Raw genomic sequence first — 21,393 nt, 5'->3', positions numbered from 1 at the left:
ACTAATTATAGTGGACCAATGTGATGTTTTGTGAAATTCCAAGAGGATCAAGATCTCTGCAGATCATATCATGGCAGAGATCAGGAATTGACAGAGCCCTGAAACAAGAGTGAAGATGTACTGTTCTTCCTGCCAGCCAAAACAAACAAACAAACAAAAAAACTGACTCTAGTGATCCTTGCAAATTGGCATAGAATAAAAAGAATTTTCAAGATTAATACTTTCACATAAAAAAAACAGGGCCATGTTTCTTTGCTTCAGTGAAGACACTGCATCTGGGACAGCAGCTGCCATTACAGTCGCCGTGTGACTAAGTTATAACTGTACACAGTCATTCTCCAAGTTCCACCTGACTATTGTACAGGCCAAACTGGTGAGTTAAATGTGAATGTAGGTATCACCACCACTGACTTTTTAAAGTCTTTGATGGTGGCATTAACCTTTGAAATTCCCCCGGGGCATGATTTTGCTTATGATTTACTGTCTTGGTAGGGAGAGGACAATTTGCGGGCTTCTAATTAAACTTTCCTACAATCATGGCTCACACCCTGTATGCCAGAAAGTCAGTGTGGTAAATGTCCCTGTTGCTAGGTACGTATATTTCAATTATATTTCAGGGTGAAATAACCACAAGTAGACCGGTGCATTAACTGCACCCAGTGTGAGTAAGACTTCATTTCTTCCTGTCATTTAAGCACTGTAAGCTTCTACTTAGGAATTTTGACCACAGTGGCATTTTGAGTTCCCAATTGCAATAGTACACAGTCAGTGACTGGTCATCCCCCAAATTAATTTCCCTTTCATTCCTTTAGAGAAGGCTTCAAGGTAGACTGATGTTATGTAATTGCAATAATGGCATAGAGTCCTTCCTCAGTGGGGTCAATTAAGGGGGTCAGGAATAGATTTAGGTCTTGAAACTAAGTGAGAGGTGATGACCCTCCACTGTGCTGACAAAAGTTAGGTTTCCGGCTACTAAAGGTGTTTTTGTTTTCCTGTTAAATAGATTAGTAAATACTTTAGTAAGCTGCTTATCTATTTCTTTACTAGGGATAGCATGATCAATTCGCCATCATGAAATATCCCTAAAGCACAAGGCATTCTTATTACCCACACCTGCCTGATGTCCTTTCCAGTAGATACTCCCCTGTCGTTTTTGGCAGTTAAATGTAGCTGCTTGGCTTCTGCTCCTCTAGTATCCCATTATCCACATTGAAATAAGGAAGACCATCTTAATGGCAGCTTTCCCCCGAGGTTGTATGTGGCCTACAAAGGAGAGCAACTGTAGAGCTTTCAAGGATGCAGGTGCTCCCTTCATTAATAGATTTTGCACTCCTAAGTTTCTCCTGGTTGTTCTCATGGAACATAGTCTGGGGAGTAGACATGCAGGTTGTACATGAGAACGCCAGTTCAACATTCCTGTCTTTCTAAAGCCTTTGGGTTCCCTCCTTCATATCATCCGAGGAAAGCTCTGGCATTTCATAGAACACCATCAAATAAAACTGAGCCAAGCCAAGTATTCGGTTAGAGCCAATTTCACATGTACAAGCTAAAATTTAAATCTGGAATTTCTGGTAAGTATGCCCATATCAATAAACTTGGCCCAATATTGTTATATTTTATCTTTCTTGGTCTATACCCGTAGAATCCACTCCTCCCACATGTTTTCTGGGCTTGCGGCAATATAGTTAGAAAAGCCTTGTAATTCTTTTCTTGGGTAAGCTGTTCCCCCTGGGTCATAGTTTGTACCTTTGGAGTATGCTGAGATTTGATCCTAGTTATGGATTTACTGGAAGAATTCCTAGTGGTGCAGTGGTTAAAGTGCTCAGCTGGTAACTGGAAGGTTGGCAGTTTGAACTCACCAGCCGCTCCAAGGGAGAAAGACGTAGCAGTCTGCTTCTGTAAAGATTTATAGTCTTGAGTAGAAATATGGGGCAGTTCTACTCTGTTCTGTAGGATTGCTGTGAGTCCAAATTGACTCAAGGGCAATGGGTTTTGGATTTTGGATGAGTATAGTAGAAACACCTCCATGCATCTGTCAGTTTGTCATACTGTGGGGACTTGCATGTTGCTGTGATGCTGGAAGCTATACCACCGATATTCAAATACCAGCAGGGTCACCCTTGGTGGACAGGTTTCAGAAGAGCTTCCAGACTAGACAGACTAAGAAAAAGGACCTAGCAGTTTACTTCTGAGAAAATCGGCCAGTGAAACTTATGAATAGCAGCAGAACGTTGTCTGGAAGCAGAACATATAGTACTGGAAGATGAGCCACTCAGGTTGGAAGGCACTCAGAATACAACTGGGAAGAGCTGCCTCCTCAAAGTAGAGTCGAACTTAATGATGTGGATGGAGTCAAGCATTTGGGACCTTCATTTGCTGGTGTGGCACCACTCAAGATGAGAAGGAGCAGCTGCAAACACCCACTAATAATCAGGACTTGGAATATATGAAGGATGAATCCAGGAAAACTGAAAATTGTCAAAAATGAAGTAGAACACATAAACTTTGATATCCTAGGCATTAGTGAGCTGAAATGGACTGGTATTGGCCATTTTGGATCAGACAATCATATGGTCTACTATGCTGGCATGACAACTTGAAGAGGAATGGTGTTGCATTCATTGTCAAAAAGAACATTACAAGACCTATCCTGAAGTACAACGCTGTCAGTGATAGGATGATATCCACATGCCTACAAAGGAAGATCAGTTCCTACAACTATTATTCCAATTTACACACCAGCCACTAAGGTCAAAGATGAAGGAAATGAAGATTTTTACCAACTTCTTCAGTAAGAAATTGATTAAACACATAATCAGGATGCATTGATAATTGCTATTGACTGGAATTCGAAAGTTGGAAACAAAGAAGAAGGATTGGTAGTTGGAAAATATGGCCTTGTGATAGAAACAATGCTGGAGATCACTTGATGGAATTTTGCAAGACCAGTGACTTCTTCATTGCAAATATCTTTTTTCAAAGACATAAATGGCAACCATACCTGTGGACCTCACCAGAGGGATACGCAGAAATCAATCAACTATACCTATGGACAGAGATAATGGAAAAGCTCAATATCACCAGTTAGAACAAGGCCAGAGGCCGATTGTGGAACAGACCATCAATTGCTCATACGAAAGTTCAAGTTGAAGCTGAGGAAAACTAGAACAAATCCAAGAGAGCCAAAGTACAAGCTTGAGTATATCCCACCTGAATTTAGAGACCATCTCAAGAATAAATTTGACGTGTTGAACACTAATGACCAAAGACCAGATGAATTGTGAAATGATATCAAGAACATCATACATGAAGAAAGAAAGAGGTCATTAAAAAGAAAGAAAAGACCAAAATGGATGTCAAAACAGGCTTTGAAACTTGCTCTTGAACGTAGAGTAGCTAAAGCGAACAGAAGAAATGATGAAGAACAAGAGCTGAACAGAAGAGCTCAAAGGGCTGCTCGAGAAGACAAAGTATTATAATGACACACGAGAAGACCTGAAGTTAGAAAACCAAAAGGGAACAACACACTAAGCATTTCTCAAGCTGAAAGAACCAAAGAAAAAATTCAAGCCTCGAATTGCAATTTTGAAGGATTATATGGGCAAAATACTGAAGGACACAAGAAGCATCAAAAAAAAGATGAAAGCAATATACAGAGCCACTCTACCAAAAAGAATTGGTTGGTGTTCAATCAAGAACTGATGGTACTGAAGGAAGAAGTCCAAGCTGCACGGAAGGCACTGACGAGAAACAAGGCTCCAGGAATTGATGGAATACCAATTGAGATGTTTCAACAAATGGATGCAGCGTGGAAGCACTCACTCTTTTATGCCAGGAAATTTGGAAGAGAGCTACTTGGCCAAACGACTGGAAGAGATCCACATGTATACCTACTCCAAAGAAAGAGGACCCAATCAAATGTGGAAATTATGGAATAATATCATTAATATCACACCAAGTAAAATATTGCTGAATATCATTCAAAAGCATTTGCAGCAGTACATCTACAGGGAACTGCCAGAAATTCAAGCTGGATTCAGAAGGGGACATTGAATGAGGGATATCATTGCTGATGTCAGATGGATACTGGCTGAAACAGAGAATACCAGAAAGATGTTTACTTGTGCTTTATTGACTATGCAAAGGCATTTGACTGTGTGGACCATAATAACTTAAGGATAATGTTTTGAAGAATGGAGATCCCTGAACACTTTTAACTGCTCATGAGGAGCCTGTACATAGACCAAGAGGCAATTGTTCGAATAGAACAAGGGGATACTGAATGGTTTAAAGTCAGGAATGGTGTGAGTCAGGGTTGTATCCTTTCACCATACCTAATTAATCTGTATATTGAGCAAATAATTTGAAAAGCTGGACTATAGGAAGAACAGTGCATCAGGACTGGAGGAAAACTCATTTACAACCTGCGTTATGCAGATGGCCAACCTTGCTTGCTGAAAGAGGACTTGAAGTACTTACTGATGCAGGTTAAAGACTACAACCTTCAGTATGAATTACACCTCAACATAAAGAAAACAAAAATCCTCACAACTGGACCAATAAGCAACATTATGATAAATGGAGAAAATATTGACGTTATCAAGGATTCCATTTTACTAGGATCCATAATCAACACCCATGAAAGCAGCAGAAAAGAAATCAAATGACATATTGCATTGGGCAAATCTGCTGCAAAAGACCTCTTTAAAAATCAGTGATGTCCCTTTAAGGGCTAAGGTGTGTTTTACCCAAGCCATGGTGTTTTCAATCGCCTCATATACATGCAATAACTGAACAATGAATAAGGAAGACAGAAGAAGAATTGATACCTTTGAATTACGGTGCTGGCGAAGAATGTTGAATGTACCACGGACTGCCAAAAGAATGAACACATCTGTCTTGGAAGTGGGGATGGCAAGGCTTCATCTCACCAACTTCGGACATGTTATCAGGAGGGACCAGTCCTTGGAGAAGGGCATCATGCTTGGTAGAGCAGAAGGTCAGTGAATAAGAGGAAGGCCTTCAAGGTGATGGATTGACACAGTGGCTGCAACAATGGGCTCAAGCAAAACAATGATTGTGAGCATGGCGTGGGACTGGGCAGTGTTTGGTTCTGTGGTACCTAGGGTCACTATGAGTCAGAACTGGTTCAAAGGCACCTAACAACACAACAACAGTGGAAAAAGGGGTGCAAATGAGCATTCCATGTAAATATATATCTTCCCCAGGTGAGATTGTCGCAGAATTTTTAAACAGAGGAAAGCTAATCTCTTTAGGGACTAGAGAGAAAGCCATTTCCACTGTCAAGGGTGCTCAGAGTGACTTGGGTGCTCACGACTTTGGTTTCATCTGGATCCAAGCAGGTACTTTCATTCCAAATTTCAGGATCTCATTCTTTCCTATGAGAGAGAATTTCCCGGTGATCTGGCTTTCACATGAGAAACTTGGCAAGACTGTAAATTCAACTGACATTGTAATTCAGCAGCCTGCATGATTACTTTTGTATTTGATTTTCAGCAATATCAGCGATGTGGCTGCAAGAAACAGGAGATTTGTTTAGTGCTATCCTAGCTGAGAGTTAAAGGACTGAGGTTGATTTTTATTCTAAGTGCTTTGGTGTACTCAGGAGAACCCAATTCTCACCACAGTCCTTGAAATCATTATAACTGCCATAACACTCAAGTGCAGTCACCATGGGGCTTCCGAGGTTCTTGCTTTGGTTGGCATTCCACCAGAATCAACCACAGATAATAGCTTGATTAATGGTGATGCCACTCTGTGCCATGGATTACTAGCAGCCCATTTCCTATTGGCCAGTAGATCAGCACTGCACTCCAATCCAAGGGTGTGTCCAAACCAATCCCAAGAATCCCATCGTTGTGGGTCTATCCCCTGGAATCACACCCAGTACCAATTCTCCATCAGCCAAGGTCCAATCGGAGACAGAAACCTCACAGAAAATTGAACAGGGAATTTTGTTATAAATTCTTATTAACTATTACTGAGGATTGCCTTCCAGGAGGGAAACAGAACTCTAAAGAATGGAGGAAACTCAGGTATAAGGATAAGCTACTACGTCTAAGGCTGAGACAGAACGCCTATGGAATGAACAAATCTGGACATCTCCCTCAGCCACCAAGGCTGAGGTCCTGACCTAGTCAGAGAGCAGAGAAGCTTGCTGTGGTTCCAGAAGAAGCAGCCCACACTAGAAACTTGTTGGCAGCTGCTCATGAGGTAGGTGTTGCTGAAGTTTTCTGGGAATGATGAATACCACTGGGTGACCCACAACACTGGCCGTTGCTCACCTCAGGAACAAGCAGAGGAGAGCATGTGGAATCAGGAAGAAATGCCCCTTTTTTCCTCCTGGGACCCTCCAGTATCCAATACCGACAAAACTTAGCATCATGTGAACTGGCAAGGGAGAAATGTTCCAGTATCGCAATCAGGTAATGAAGGATTTGGAGTTGAGAGGCAAATACACACTTGGGTACTGTATGCCATTTATATGACCTTAAGCAAGTCATTTCCCTTATCTGACTTCTTGAGCTTCGGTTTCCTCATCTGAAAAAGGAGAGAGTAATTATCTACCTGCTGGGTTACTTGAGGGTTAACTGAGATAAGCACATCCTGTGCCCAAACACAGTTAGTCCTCAGTAGACAGGAGGGAACACAAGTTGGTAATTGGTTTGCTCCTCACTCTGAGATCTGACGCTTTGATCTCATGAAGGCCTCCCTTGCTCCTGTCAAGCCTCTTCCAGGGTGTTAAAGTCCTGATCCAGAAGCTGAACAGAGGAAGGCAGTACAGCACAATTAAGAGATGTCAGATAGACCTGGTCCAACTCTTTTTTCCACCCCTTAACTTGCTGTTGAATCCTGGGGCAAGTTACCTACCTCCTCTGAGTATCAATTTCCTCATTCATCATGTGCCAAATTTCTATATACCTCCACTACAAACTTCATCTTGCACTTAGCCAAGTGGGCTGGGAACAGCCCTGACCTGCTGTCTTAGTCATCTAGTGCTGCTATAACAGAAATACCACAAGTGGATGGCTTTAACAAAGAGAAGTTTATTTTCTCACAGTAAAGTAGGCTAAAAGTCCAAATTTAGAGTGTCAGCTCCAGGGGAAGGCTTTCTGTCTCTGTCGGCCTTCTCATCAATCTTCCCCCAGACTAGAAGATTCTCCAAGCAGGAACCCCAGGTCCAAAGGTTGTGCTCTGCTACCAGCAATGATTTCTTGGTGGTATGAGGTCCCTTGTCTCTGCTAGCTTCCATTTCCTTTTATCTCTTGAGAGATAAAAGGTGGTGCAGACCACGCCCTAGGGAAACTCCCTTTACATTGGATCAGGGATGTGACCTGGTAAGGGGTGTTACGATCCCACTCTAATCCTCTTTAACGTAAAATTACAATCACAAAATGGAGGACAACCACGGAATACTGGGAATCGTGGCCTAACCAAGTTGATACACACATTTTTTGGGGGAGATAATTCAATCCATGACACATGTCTTCCAGGAGAACTAGGATCCAGCCTACCTCTGTCACTAGCTTGCTGGGTGTCCTTGGTAGGTCTCTCTCCCTCTCAGGGCCTCAGTTCCTCCATCTGTCCAGTGGACTCCCAGGCATCCTCCACGCTTCCTTAGAACCTTTGATTCTGACTCTCAACTGCTCAGTTCAACAGACAAACGCCACCCAGTGGCATCACCTCACTCTGCAGAGGGAAGGCCACTGCAGGGGCGGCGGCATTGGAAGGCTCAGCACATCCGCAGCTCCTGGTGGTTAATTACTCTGGCTTCTGTTTACTGCCAGCCCAATTCCCCGAGCAAACATCTCCATTACTGGGAGTAATTTACTGGCACCGGCTTCCACTGTGATGACTGGAAGCTTCAAGCCTTGCCCCCACCCCAGCTTCCACTGCCTGGAGGGGCTGAGGGGCATCTCAGGACTTGGGGCTCTCAGGCCTGGCCCCTGCCTATCTAAAGTGTACCTCAGCCATGTCTGGGCCTCCGCAGACTGCAGTGTAAGTAGTTACAGCATTAACTCAGGAGACCCAGGACCAGGGTCAGGTTCTAGCTGTGCGCTCACTCCCTCAGTGTGTGGCCGGGGGCCGGCCCCTGCTGGTATCCCACACATACCAAGTGCTCAGTAATCTCCAGCCTCCAACATCAGGCGGCCATACAGCCCTCCAGGTGCTGCAGGGAGAGGAGGGTGGGGGTGAGGCCTGGAAGTAAGCTCCGCTTCCTACCTCCCTCCTGGCCTGGAGGAGGCTCTGCCTGAAGCCCTCTGGCTTTGCAGATTGCTAGAATTTTGAGGCAAATTCCTGGGCAACTTCAAAACTTGGTGTTCTCTGAGTAGGTGTTTGACAAGTACTTGTGGGTGAGTGAGGAGACCTAAGTGCTCAGCTCTGGGACCAGAGGGGCTTCTCTGCTTTCCTGAGGCCGTCTCTCCCCACGGGCTGTCCTGGAATTTTCCTCAGCCTGGTTGTCCAGAGCGCCCACTGTGGGATTGCTGATGAGGGCCGGCCAAGGCAGGCTGGGGTGTGAACACCTCACGTGGTTTGGCAGTTTCCGATGCTGTTGACTCTCTGAGCTTGTCCCTGGTAGGTACCTGCTGTTTGCCCATGACCCTGGATGGAACTGGGGTCTGAGGAGACTAGACTCAAGGGCAGCATCTCCTGGGGCGCCCTCAGCCAGCTCACCTGGAGCCCAAAGAGGCCTTTGATTTATGAGCTTCTTTTTTTTAAACTGAGCATGAATTTAGCAACTGGGTTTCCAGTTGATTTCCAGAGGGGAGGGAAGATGGATTTACAGTTCCTAAACCAGGTTTGCAATCTTGCCACCGATCTGCACAAGGCGGTGGGTGGGAAGTTATTGACGTGACCTCCCGATCCTGGGGAGTGAAAGATAATGAGGTTAAGAAAAACCCATTTTTGTGGGGCTCATCCTCAGGCCCTTCAAGGCACTACTTCTACTTTTAATGCAGATACACAGTTCTCCCAGGGCCACGGGCAAGAGGATGGAGAAAATGCGCTTCCCTTTCTCCTCCCCTTCCGGCTCTCAGGGAGGCTCTGGCTTTGCAAAGGGATTGAACTCTGTGAAACAAAGTTCCCACAACTTCAGGTCTCAGACATCTTGATCTTTGGAAACCTGGGGGCTGGCTGCCCAGAAAGCAGTCTCCCTTCTCCATGCGCCCCAGCTAGCAGCCCGTCACTACAGTGCCCTCCTCAGAGCTGTGGCCCCTGCTGTCCCCCTGAAGCTCCTAGAACCATGAGGGGAGGAGGAAACCATCTTTGCCGTGGGTTTGGTAACAGTTTGAATTCTGTAGGATACTTCCACTTACTGGCTGTGGGATCTAGGGTGAGTTCCATGCCTACCCTGGGTCTCAGTTTTCTCACCTGCGAAATAGGAGACAAGGAGATTTCCCTCCGAGGACTGCCATGGGGATGAAATGAGATGAGATGTGAATTAAATAAGATGAGATGTGGGGCCTGGACATAGATAAATCTGAGTTAGAGTGTTGGCTTTAAAGCCATTATCTGTGTGATCCTGGACACATGTCTTAGCCTCTCTGAGCCTCAGTTTGTTCCTCTGTACAGTGGGAATACACTTGTTGTGATGATTAAAAGGGACAATGCAGTTTAAATGCTTAGCACCATATCAGACATGGGCTAAGTCCCCTTGGGATACTTTGCTGACCCCCCTTCTCCCGGGTGTAGGCATTGCCTGGGCAGAAGCTGTGGGCCTGGCCCTGCACCAGCATGACAGAGTGAGGTACTCCAGATTCCTTCCTTCACGTCCCTTCTAATAATACTGGAATGATAAAGCAGCTCCTGTAAATGGTGCCCGGAGAGGAAGTCAAAGTGCTGGAGTCTGAATCCTGACCTAGCAATGTCTGTGAGGACTCAAGGAAGTCATATCAGCTCTCTGGGCCTCAGTTTTCTCATCTGTAAAATGGGGGGATGATAAAGATCACAGACACGGCTGAGGGATTATTGCATGCCAGGCAGTATTGTACATGCTTTACATGTATATAAACATTACAACAAGCCTGAGAGGTAGGTGTTATTGTTAGTCTGAGTTTATAGATAAGAAAACTGAGGCTCAAACAGGAGAAATAACTTGCTCAAGTTCAACTAGGAAGTGGTGGAGGCAGGATTTGAACTCAGGGAGTCTGGCTGCAGGGCTCATGTTCACTGGCTTCTGGGGGTTGGTCTGGTGTGATTCTCTAAGATTAAGGGCATGAATGGGTTCTGCCAGACATGGTCACCTTCCATGGGTGGTAGAATTTGAACCTGACAGCTATGGCTGTGCTCTGTAAACTGTGAAGTGCTGTGATAACCTTGGCCAGCATTCCTCGAGCACCATCTAAGTGCCAGGCATTGTGACAAACTTTACATAGAGCATTACGTTTAAGTTTATGGTGAGGTGAGAATCATAACCCCCACTTCATTGATGAGGAAACTGAGACTCAGGTTGGTAAAGCAGCTTGACCAAAGTTGTGCAGCAAACTGGGATATGAATCCAGGTCTCTCTGACTTGAATTCAAGCCCTTACCCGCATCAGTGTGCCACTGCCCATATTATTACTGAATATTAGCATATGGTTCGGGACATTCTACTGTGTTCAGGTGGAAGATGGGCTGAAGTCAGAGCTGGGGTGACTGTGGCGCCAGGGATAATCAGGGGAGACTTCATGGAGGCTGTGCATTGAGGTGGAGCAGTGGGCAGGAGCTGACAACCTCTGGTCCAGAGAAGGTGCTGGGGAAACCAAGCTCTGTGTCTGTGAGCACAGCAAGGCCGAGGTTAGGCTGAGAGTCAGCCCCAGGGCTCACTTCCAGGACCATGGGTAGGGCATTAGGGAGTCACTTAACTGACCAGAAAATGCTACCAGGCGGCAGGCTCTGATGTTCCCCAGGTATCATTGGTTATCACGTTAGCTGGTTTCTATTTCGTTAGGAAGTTGCATGTTTTCTCGTATTTCAATGTCATTGTTTTATCAATTCTGTGTCTCAGATCCTATCGTCAGAAGGTGAGTTGTGGCTTTTCTCCTCTGTCATTACCCTTCCTTATTATTCAGCTAGTAATTCTTTTCATGAGCTTCCATTGATTTCTTTATTGAAATACTTCTTGACACACTTTCTAACCAGCATCGTGTTTCACGTTAGAGCACTTTCATTCACTTCATTGTACAAACAGCATCAGTATCTCACTGGGGACATCTGTGCACACTCCTTCTGGTTCCACACTGAGGACACATGAGGTGACCCTTGAGAAGCCTGAGCCCAGCACCAGGCAGGTGGCAGCTGCAGCTTCTCCTGTCCTTGAATGGATACTCCCTCACTGCGATCACATGTGCCCTGGACAGTGTCTCTCCACTTCTATCACGTGATGTCATTGACAGCAAGCGTTTAATGGGCACTTGCTGTGTGTCAGACCCTAGGCTCAGAGAATGTTCATCTGAATGTGAATTGATCACGTCCCTGTCCTGAACTGTTCAGTGACTTCTACTTGATCCCAGGAGCTGGCCCTTCTGAGTCTGCAGGACCATCACATTGTGGTCAGAGGACACACTCTGTGTTATTTAATTTAAAAAGTTGTCGAGATTTGTTTTATGACATAGAATATGGATTATCTTGGTGAATAGTTCATGGATATTTGATAAAAGTGCAAATTCTGATGCTCTTGGGTGGAATGTTCTACATACGTCAGTTGGATTCTGCTGGTTGATTGCGTTGTTCAGATATTCTATATCTTTGCTGATCTTTTCTGTTCAGTAAATCTATTAGTGGCTGGTGTAGATGGGGTGATGAAGTTTCCAATTATAATTGTGAATTTTTATGTTTCTTCTTTCAGCTTTATTAGTTTTTGCTTCAAGTATTTTGAAGCTCTGTTGTTTGGTGCATGAACATTTAAGATTGTTACGTCTTCCTGGTGTATTGATTTTACTTTTTTAAATTATTATGTAAAGTCCCATTTTGTCTCTAGTAATTGTATTTGCTCTGAATTCCACTTTATCTAATATTTATATGGCTGCTTCTGCTTTTTTATTAGTATTTTCATGGTATATCTTTTTTTTAATCCTTTTTCATTGAATTTGAAGTGAGTTTCTGGTAAACAGGATGTAGTTGGATTGTGTTTTGTATCCACTCTGTCAGCCTCTGTATTTTGATTGGTGTATTTAGACCATGCACATTTAAGATAATTATTAATGTCTTAGCACTTAAGTCTTCCCTTTTATTATTCGGGTTTTTTTTTGTTTTGTTTTTGTTTCCTTGCGTTCTCATTCCTCTCCTTCTCTTGCCTTTTAGCAGGTTACTTAAACATTTCAGAGTTCTATTTTTAGTTACTTATTGTGTTTTTAGATATGTCTCTTTGTATAGTTTTCATAGTGGTTGCTCTGGGTATTGTGATATCATATGTAGCATAACGATCTACCACTTCAAGTAAAGGGTATAAACCTCACTTCCATTTAGGTTCCTTTAGCTTCCCCATTGTTAAATATCTTGTCTTCAGTATCTTATGATATTATAATTTTTGCTTAATCGTTAAACATGATTTATACTACTCATGAGGAAAAGGATAATCTATTGCATATACACATATTTCTGCTTTTTCCTTTGTTCCTTCTTCCTTCTTGATGCTTCAAGACTGCTCCTTTTTTCATTTCCTTTCTGTTTGATGAATTTTCTTTAGCCAATCTTGAAGGGTAGGTCTGGTAGTGGTAAAGTATTTTAGTTTTTCTTTATCTGAGAATGTGGTTATTTCTGCTTCATTCTTGAAGGATAGTTTCACTGGATATGGAATTAATGGTTGACAGTTCTTTTTTTTAGTGCTTGAAAAATATTTTACCACTTCCTTCTGGCCTCTGTGGTTTCAGATGGGAAATCAATTATCATTCAAATAGGTGTTCCTTTACAAATAATGCATTGTTTCTATCTGGCTACTTTTGAAATTTCTTTTCTTTGTCTTTGTTGTTGTCGTTAGGTACTGTGGAGTCAGTTCTGACTCATAGAGACCCTGTGTATAACCGAATGATACCCAGTCCTGCACCATCTTCGGAATTGTTGCCATGCTTGAGTCCATTGTTGCAGCCACTGTGTCAATCCATCTCTTTGAGGGTCTTCTTCGTTTTTGCTGACCCTCTGTTTTACCAAGCATGATGTCCTTCTCCAGGGACTGATCCCTCCTGATAACTTGTCCAAAGTATGTGAGGTATAGTTTTTAGTTTTCAAAATTTTAATAATCATGTGCCTTGGCATGAATTGTGTGTGTGTGTGTATGGGATTCACGCAGTTTCCTTCATCTGTAGATTGTGTCTTTTGCCAAAATTTGAAAAGTTGTCAGTAATTATTTCTTTAAATATTTTTTCAGCCCCTCTCTTTCCTCTCCTTCTGGGGCTATGTTGATACGAATATTGAATCTTTAGTTATTGTCTCCTAGGCCCCTGAAATCCTATTTATTTGTCTTATTCTCTGTTGTTCAGATTGTGTGAATTATACTGTTCTGTTCTTAAGTTTACTGATTCTGTTCTCTGTCACCTCCCATCTCCACTCTACTATTGAGCCTTCCAGCAAGATTTTTTTTTTTTTTTAAATCTGTTATTGTATTTTTCAGTTCTATAATCTCCTTTTGGTTCTTTTTTATAACTTCTATTTATTTGCTAAGATTTTCCATACTTTAATTTGTTTCAAGAGAACCTGTAATTGGTTGTTGAAGCATTTTATGATGGCAGCTTTAAAATTTTTTTCAGATAATTCCAGCATTTGATTCATCTCGGTATTTTGTCTTAGTTGATTGTCTTTGCTTATTCCAGTTGTGATTTTCTTGCTTCTTGGTATGATGGGTGATTTTTTATTGTATCTTGGACATTTTTTTCTACTATGTTAGGAAACCTTGGGTCTTACTTAAATCTTTTATTTTAGCAGGCAATCACCCTGTTTAGGTTTAGCACACAGGTCTTGGCACACTATTATGGGTTGTGATTGCAATGACTGTTTAATTTTTAAAGTCTAATGATGTTATTTTGGATTTCTTGGTTTAAGGCTGCTGATAAGGCTCCCACTGATCCCTGCTGTCTGAGGGATTGTAAAGGTTTTTCTAGGCCTGCTACGTGTCTCTCAATGAGGAGGGGTGTTGTGGGATCCCCTTACTTAGTGTCTCTGGGCACAGGAAGAGAGTCTTAGGGTAGCAAGAGGCTTTCTAGACCAGGCCACTTGTTGTGAATAGTTCCTTGCTGCTAGATATACTGACTTCCCCCAATGTCTTTGGACAGGAGAGGAGATTCTTGAACCTATGGAATAAAAGCATCTTCTTGGATGAGGCCACTTGTTTCTTTTTTCTATTTCTGCCAATCCACCCTATACTGGGAATATTTTAACATGACTTAAAAAAACAAACTCTTATGCCTTCAGATATTTCAGGTAACTCAGTGATGTTTGAGATAGACACTCTTACTGCCTTTCTAAGAATGTCTCATTCTATGCTAACCCCCAGGGCTCAGGGAAGCACGAGGAGCAAGGATGTCAAAAAGACATGTTACTTGGCAATAAAGAATAATGATTGTACATATTGACACTAAGACATGTCTAATTGGCCACGCTAAGATGTCTGCATTTGCAAATGTCAATAGGGTGGGTATAATTACTTCCATTATTTAACCTCTCTTGACTTCAATTAAGGGTTTTGGGGCTTAAGCTTAAATTTAAATCCCTGTGCAGCCACTTACTAGTTGCTGGAATGCTCAAGTCCCTTAGCCTCTCTGGGTCTGTTTTCTTATCTGGCCAATACTCATTGCTGTTGAGTCGATTCCTACTCATAGCAACTGTGTAGGACAGAGTAGAACAGCCCCATAGGATTTTCAGGGCTGTAACCTTGATGAAGGCAGATTGCCACATCTTTCTCCCATGGAGCAGCTGATGGGTTCAAACCACCAACCTTTCGGGTAGCAGCTGAGCACTTAACCGCTGGGCTACAAGGGCTCCATCTGACCAGTGAAACCCAAAAAACCAAACTCATTGCCGTCGAGTCAATAACTACTCATAGCAACCTTATAGCAACCCTATAGCAACCCTATAAGGGTGATAAAATCCCCAACTTCCAGATAGCTGATGTGACACATGTAAAATGCTAAACACAGCAAAGGGTGCCCAGCAGACCCTTCTCAGTGACCATCAGTGATTACTGTCACTACCTCAGAAGGCTCACCCAGACAGTCAGGCAATATCTTGACTATAGGAGGATCTGGCAGTTTTGGACTGATGGGATTGATTACTCTGTCTTAAGAATGACAATGAGAATAATAATCACACTACAATCACTATTAATGGTGTGGTGTTTAGAAAATAGACGCAGTCAAACTAGCAGTAACTCACTGGATGTAACACAGGGCAAAGTTATTCAACCTCTCTAAGCCTCAGTTTTCCCGTCTGTAAAATGGGGACAGTAATAATACATAACTCAGAGATGGGTCATACAAAATATTTAGCATACAGTGACTGTTCAATAAACGATTTTTGTGTTTTGATTATGGCTGTATCCCTGTATACCCAATGCCTAGAATTACAGTCTGGCACATAACAGGTGCTTAGTTCAGGCTGTGAGAACTTCTGGTCCAGGGGCTGTGTCTGATTCACAACTGTCTCCAGATCATAGCCTGTGAGACTGTCTCATGCTCTTGCAAGCTAAAGAAACTTTACCACTAGTGCCAGAGTTTTAAATACCACAAACCTGAAGCGTCTCCTTCCACCAAGATCCTCTTTCTTTGATGCCTGAGATTCTTAATGTCTCTTTGCTGCCCATTTCTTAGAAAACTCAAGATGCTTCCCTGGGGGACCATGCGTCTGTCCCTCCTCCTCTCATCAGCCAACCACAGTGCAGTGAGAGCGGATTTCCAGAACCTTCCCTGTTCCTGGTTTGATGGGGCAGAAAGCACATGAAGGTGTGACCCTAGGTAAACAGAAGGTGTTGGAAGAGAGGGCAGAAGATTCTAAGATCTACCTACCTGGCTCAGTATGCCATCCTGATTCATTGGGTACCCTTTGACTCAGATTCACCAGCAGGCCCTATTGGGGGTCACAACCTCTACAGACTGTCTATGGGGTACCCCATAGCCCTGGAGTGGGGTACAGTGTGACTCTTATTGCTCTACCCGCCCCATTACCTCAGAGGGCCTCTGGCCCAGGCTTCTCATTTTGCCCTTGGAGAACGAGGCAGTGACCTGCCGAGGTCATACAGCAAGTTTGGTGCAGCTCTAGGAGGTCACCTGGAGCTCTTGACTCTGGCTGGGAACTGTTCTTGATGCTAGGCAATCAGGACAGTGGGCTGGAGGGCAATTTGCTGGGTCGAGTGGCTGTGGGGAACCAATGTCAGCAAAGGGAGGGTCTCTGTGCCAAGGAGCCTCTTCGGGCTCAACCTCAGCTTTTATTTCTCTCTCGTTGCTTCCTATTTCAGGAAAAGTCAATTTGTAGTACTGTGGTGGCTTGCATGTTGTCGTGATGCTGGAAACTCTACCACCAGCATTTTAAATGCCGGCAAGGTTACCCATGGCAGACAGGTTTCAGGGGACCTTCCAGACTAAGACAGGTCGGGAAGAAAGACCTGGAAATCTACTTCTGAAAAACTTGGCTAGTGAAAACCTTATGGACAGCAGTGGAACATTGTCTGATATAGTGCCAGAAGTTAAGTCCTTCAGGTTGGATGGTGCTCAAAATATGACTGGGGAAAAGCTAGCTCCTCAGAGTAGAGCTGGCCTCAATGACTTGGATGAAGTAAAGCTTTCAGGACCTTCATTTGCTTGTGTGGCATGACCCAAAATGAGAATATACAGCTTCCAACATCCATTAAAAATTGGAATGTGGAATGAATCAAGTATGAATCAAGAACATTTCGAAGTCATCAAAAATGAAATGGAACGCTTGAAAATTGATATCCCAGGCATTGGTGAGCTGAAATGCACTGGTATTGGCCATTTTGAATCAGATAGTCATATGGTCTACTGTGCCAGGAATGACAGATTGAAGAGGAACGGTGTGACATTCATTGTCAAAAAGAACATTTTGAGATCTATCCTGAAGTATAATGCTGTCAGTGATCGGATAATATCCACATCCCTACAAGGAAGACCAGTTAATACAACTGTTATTCAAATTTACGCACCAACCAGTAATGCTAGAGATGAAGAAGTTGAAGATTTTTACCAACTTCTGCAGACTGAAATTGATCAAACATGCAATCAAGATGCATTGATAATTACTGGTGATTAGAATGGGAAAGTTGGAAACAAAAAAGAAGGATTGGTAGTTGGAAAATATGGCCTTGGTGATAGAAAAGATGCTGGATATTGCATGTAGAATTTTGCAAGATCAACAACATATTCATTGGAAATATCTTTTTTCAACAACATAAAAGGCAACTATACACGTGGACCTCAAAGGATGGAATATGCAGGGATAAAATTGAACACATCGATGGGAAGAGACAGTGGGAAAGCTCAATATCATCAGTCAGTACAAGGCCAGGGGTTGACTGCAGAACAGTTCATCAACTGCTAATATTAAAGTTCCAGCTGAAGCTAAAGAAAATTAAAGGAAGTCCATGAGAGTCAAAGTATGACCTTGAGTATATCCCACCTGAATCTGGAGACTACCCAGTAAAATCTGAAGAATAGATTTGACCCACTGAACACTAATGACAGAAGATCTGATGAGTTGTGGGATGACACCAAGGACATCATTCATGAATGTTATGGATTGAATTGTGTCCCCCAGAAATATGTGTCAACTTGTCTAGGCTATGATTCCCAGTCTTGTGTGGTTGTCCACCATTTTGTGACCAAATGTGATTATCCTTTGTGTTGTAAATCCTAGTCTCTATGATGTTAATGAGGCAAGATTAGAGGCAGTTATGTTAATGAGGCTGGACTCAATCTACAGGATTAGGGTATATCTTGAGTCAACCTATTTTGAGACATAAAAGAGAGAAGCAAGTGGAAAGGAGAGGGACCTCCTACCACCGAAAAAGGAGCACTGGGTTCAGAGCTCATCCTTTGGACCCAGGCGTCCCTGCACTGAGAAGCTTCTAGACCAGGGGAAGATTGATGACAAGGACCTTTCCTCACAGCCAACAGAGAGATAAAGACTTCCCTGGGAGTTGGTGTCCTGAATTTGGACTTCTAGCCTCCTGGACTGTGAGAGGATAAATTTCTGTTTGTTAAAGCCACCCACTTGTGGTATTTCTGTAATAACAGCACTAGGTAACTAAGCCAATGAAGGAAGGAAAAAGTCATCAAAAAAGATAGGAAAGGAAGAAAAGACCAAGGTGAGTGTCAGAAGACTTAGAAACTTGCTCTTGAATGTAGAGGAGCTAAAGCGAAGGGAAGAAATAATGAAGTAAAAGAATTGGACAGAAGATTTCAAAGGGTGGCTTGAAAAGACATAATGAAGTTTGTGAAGACCTGGAGTTAGAAAACCAAAAAGGAAGAACACTCTCAGCATTTCTCAAGCTGAAAAAATTGAAGAAAAAATCCAAACATTGAGTTGCAATATTGAAGTATTCTATGGGGGAAAATATTAAACGATGCAGGAAGCACCAAAAGAAGATGGAAGAAATACACAGAACCACTGTACCAAAAAGAATTGGTTAACATTCAACGATTTCAGAAGGTAGCATATGATCAAGAACCAACGGTATTGAAGGAAGAAGTTCAAGCTGCGCTGAAGGCATTAGTGAAAAATAAGGATCCAGGAATTGACCGAATACCAATTTAGATGTTTCAACAAACGGATGCAGTGCTAGAAGTGCTCACCCATCTATGCCAAGAAATTTGGAAGAGAACTACCTGGCCAACCAACTGGAAGAGATGCATATATGTGCCCATTCCAAAGAAAGGTTATAAAACAGAATGTGAAAATTATTGAACAATATAATTAGTACCACACATAAGTAAAATTTTGCTGAAAATCATTCAAAGTGGTTGCAGCAGTACATTGACAGGGAGCTGCCAGAAATTCAAGTCAGATTCAGAAGAGGATCTGGAACCAGGGATATCATTGTTGATGTCAGATGGATCATGGCTGAAAGCAGAAGGTACAAGGAAGGCGTTTACCTGTGTTTTATTGACTATGCAAAGGCATTCTACTGTGTGGGTCATAACAAGTTATGGATAAAATTTTGAAGAATGGAAGCTCCAGAACACTCAGTTGTGCTCATGAGGAATCTGTACATAGTTCAAGAGGCAGTCTTTTGAACAGAACAAGGGGATACTACATGGTTTAAAATCAGGAAAGGTATGCGTCAGGGTTATATCCTTTCACCATACTTATTCAATCTGTATGCTGAGCAAATACACCAAGAAGCTGAACAATATGATGAAGAACATGGCATCAGGATTGGTTGAACACTCATTAACAACCTGCAATATGCAAATGACACAACCTTGCTTGCAGAAAGGCAAGAGGACTTGAAACATTTAGTGATGAAGATCGAAGACTACAGCCTTCAGTATGGATTACATCTCAGCATAAAAAAACACAAAAGTCCTCACAACTGGACCAATAAACAACGTCATAGTAGATGGAAAAAATATTGAATCTGTCAAAAATTTCATTTTACCTGGATCCATAATCAACACCGATGGAAGCAGCAGTCAAGAAATCAAACAAAGTATTGCATTGGGAAAATCTGCTGCAAAAGACCTCTTTAAAGTGTTAAAAACCAAAGATGTCACTTGGGCCACCTGACCCAAGCTGTGGTATTTTCAGTCACCTCATATACATGGAAAGATGAACAACAAATAAGGAAGACCAAAGAAGAATTGATGTCTTTGAATTATGGTGCTGTGTTCATGAAGAATATTGAATATACCGTGTACTGCCAGAGAACAAACAAATCTTGGAAGAAGTACAGCCAGAATGCTCCTTAGAAGTGAGGATGGCTACACTTCTGTCTAGCATACTTTGGACATTTGATCAGGAAGGATCAGTCCCTGGAGAAGGACATTACGCTGGGTAAAGTAGAGGGTCAGCGAAAAAGAGGAAGACCCTCAATAAGATGAATTAACAAAGTGGCTGTAACAATGGGCTCAAACATAGCCACAATTCTGAGGATGGTACAAGACTGGGCGGTGTTTCATTCTGCTGTACATAGGGGTACTATGAGTCAGAACTGACTCGATGGCACCTAACAACAACAAAAGATTCCCATTTCAGAAACTTTTTCTGTCTGTGAGCTTTTATTCTCCCTTGCTTTTCATTGTGCTTTCTCTCTGGGTAATCTGAGGCTTGCAGGCAGCTAAGTACGACATATACATCCTAATGAAATGCAATAAAACATAATTGAGCATATTTCTTTCATGTCTGAGTTTGGATGAGTATTCCTAACACATCTTCCTTCCTTTTCCATCCCTCATTTTCCATCTGAGTTTTTCCTCCCTCTCGGGGATATCTGGGATCAGATGGCTCTGTGGTGCCTGCTTATCTGAAATACACAAATGGCCCTGACTTTACAATTCATGTTGCTCATCAATAAACCATGTTTCCAGGGCTGAGAGAGGGAACTGCCAGCCTCCGCATGGCCTGGGAAGACAGCCAGCCCAGGCAGGAGAGAAGAGGGGCATGGACTGATGAGAGGGGGGAGGGGGAGGTCCTTGACAGGAGGGGGTGGAGTTTTGTGGATGCACTTGTCACTTAAGCAGGGACCATCCTGGGAAGACACACCTATCCTCGCTCACACACCTTGAAAAAATGGGTCTTCTTTTTGCTGCTCTAGAACTGAGGCCTGATGCCTGTAGATATAACATGGGATGAGGAAGAAAGGAGGCCCAGAGAGGACCTTGCTTTCCCAAGGCCACACAGTGAGAGGGAGTTGGCTCTCAGAACAGGGCCTTCCCATTATATTGTGCCACCTGCTGCCTCCATGGACATCACAGCTGAGTGGCCAAGGCCACTGCTTTCCCTGCTCTGCCCTGCAGGCTGTGGGCTAACAGTTTCATCACCCCAGAAACCAAGAGTTAAAGGGCCATTGAGTTCACAGCATAATTTTTTTCCTGATGGTTCAAGGAAAAATTGATAAATGGGTCCTGTCCTTCCCCTGGAGATTACAGATTTCTCTAGCACTCAGACTCTCTCCTGGAGCAACCAGAGGCCCTCAGGAACACTGCTCCTGTCATCAGGTGATCCCTTCTAGAGTGTGGCTCTGGGCGGGCAATATCTCTGCAGGTTCTGACTCCTGTGAGCCTGTCCCTGATGCACAGAGACACTGGTCTCATCCTCTCTGGTCACCACTGAGCTTCTTGCTCTGTCCAGGGGGCAGGAGGCTCTCCATCACTAGATGGGCCCCAAAGACCAAGCAAGGAACTGAGACAGCAAATTTGAGACTGGGTTGGGAACTTCTCTTCATTCT

Source organism: Loxodonta africana, chromosome 3 (genome assembly GCF_030014295.1).
Source record: "Loxodonta africana isolate mLoxAfr1 chromosome 3, mLoxAfr1.hap2, whole genome shotgun sequence".
In the NCBI taxonomy this organism is placed as follows: Eukaryota; Metazoa; Chordata; class Mammalia; order Proboscidea; family Elephantidae; genus Loxodonta; species Loxodonta africana.
Note: the sequence above shows the minus strand (reverse complement) of the source record.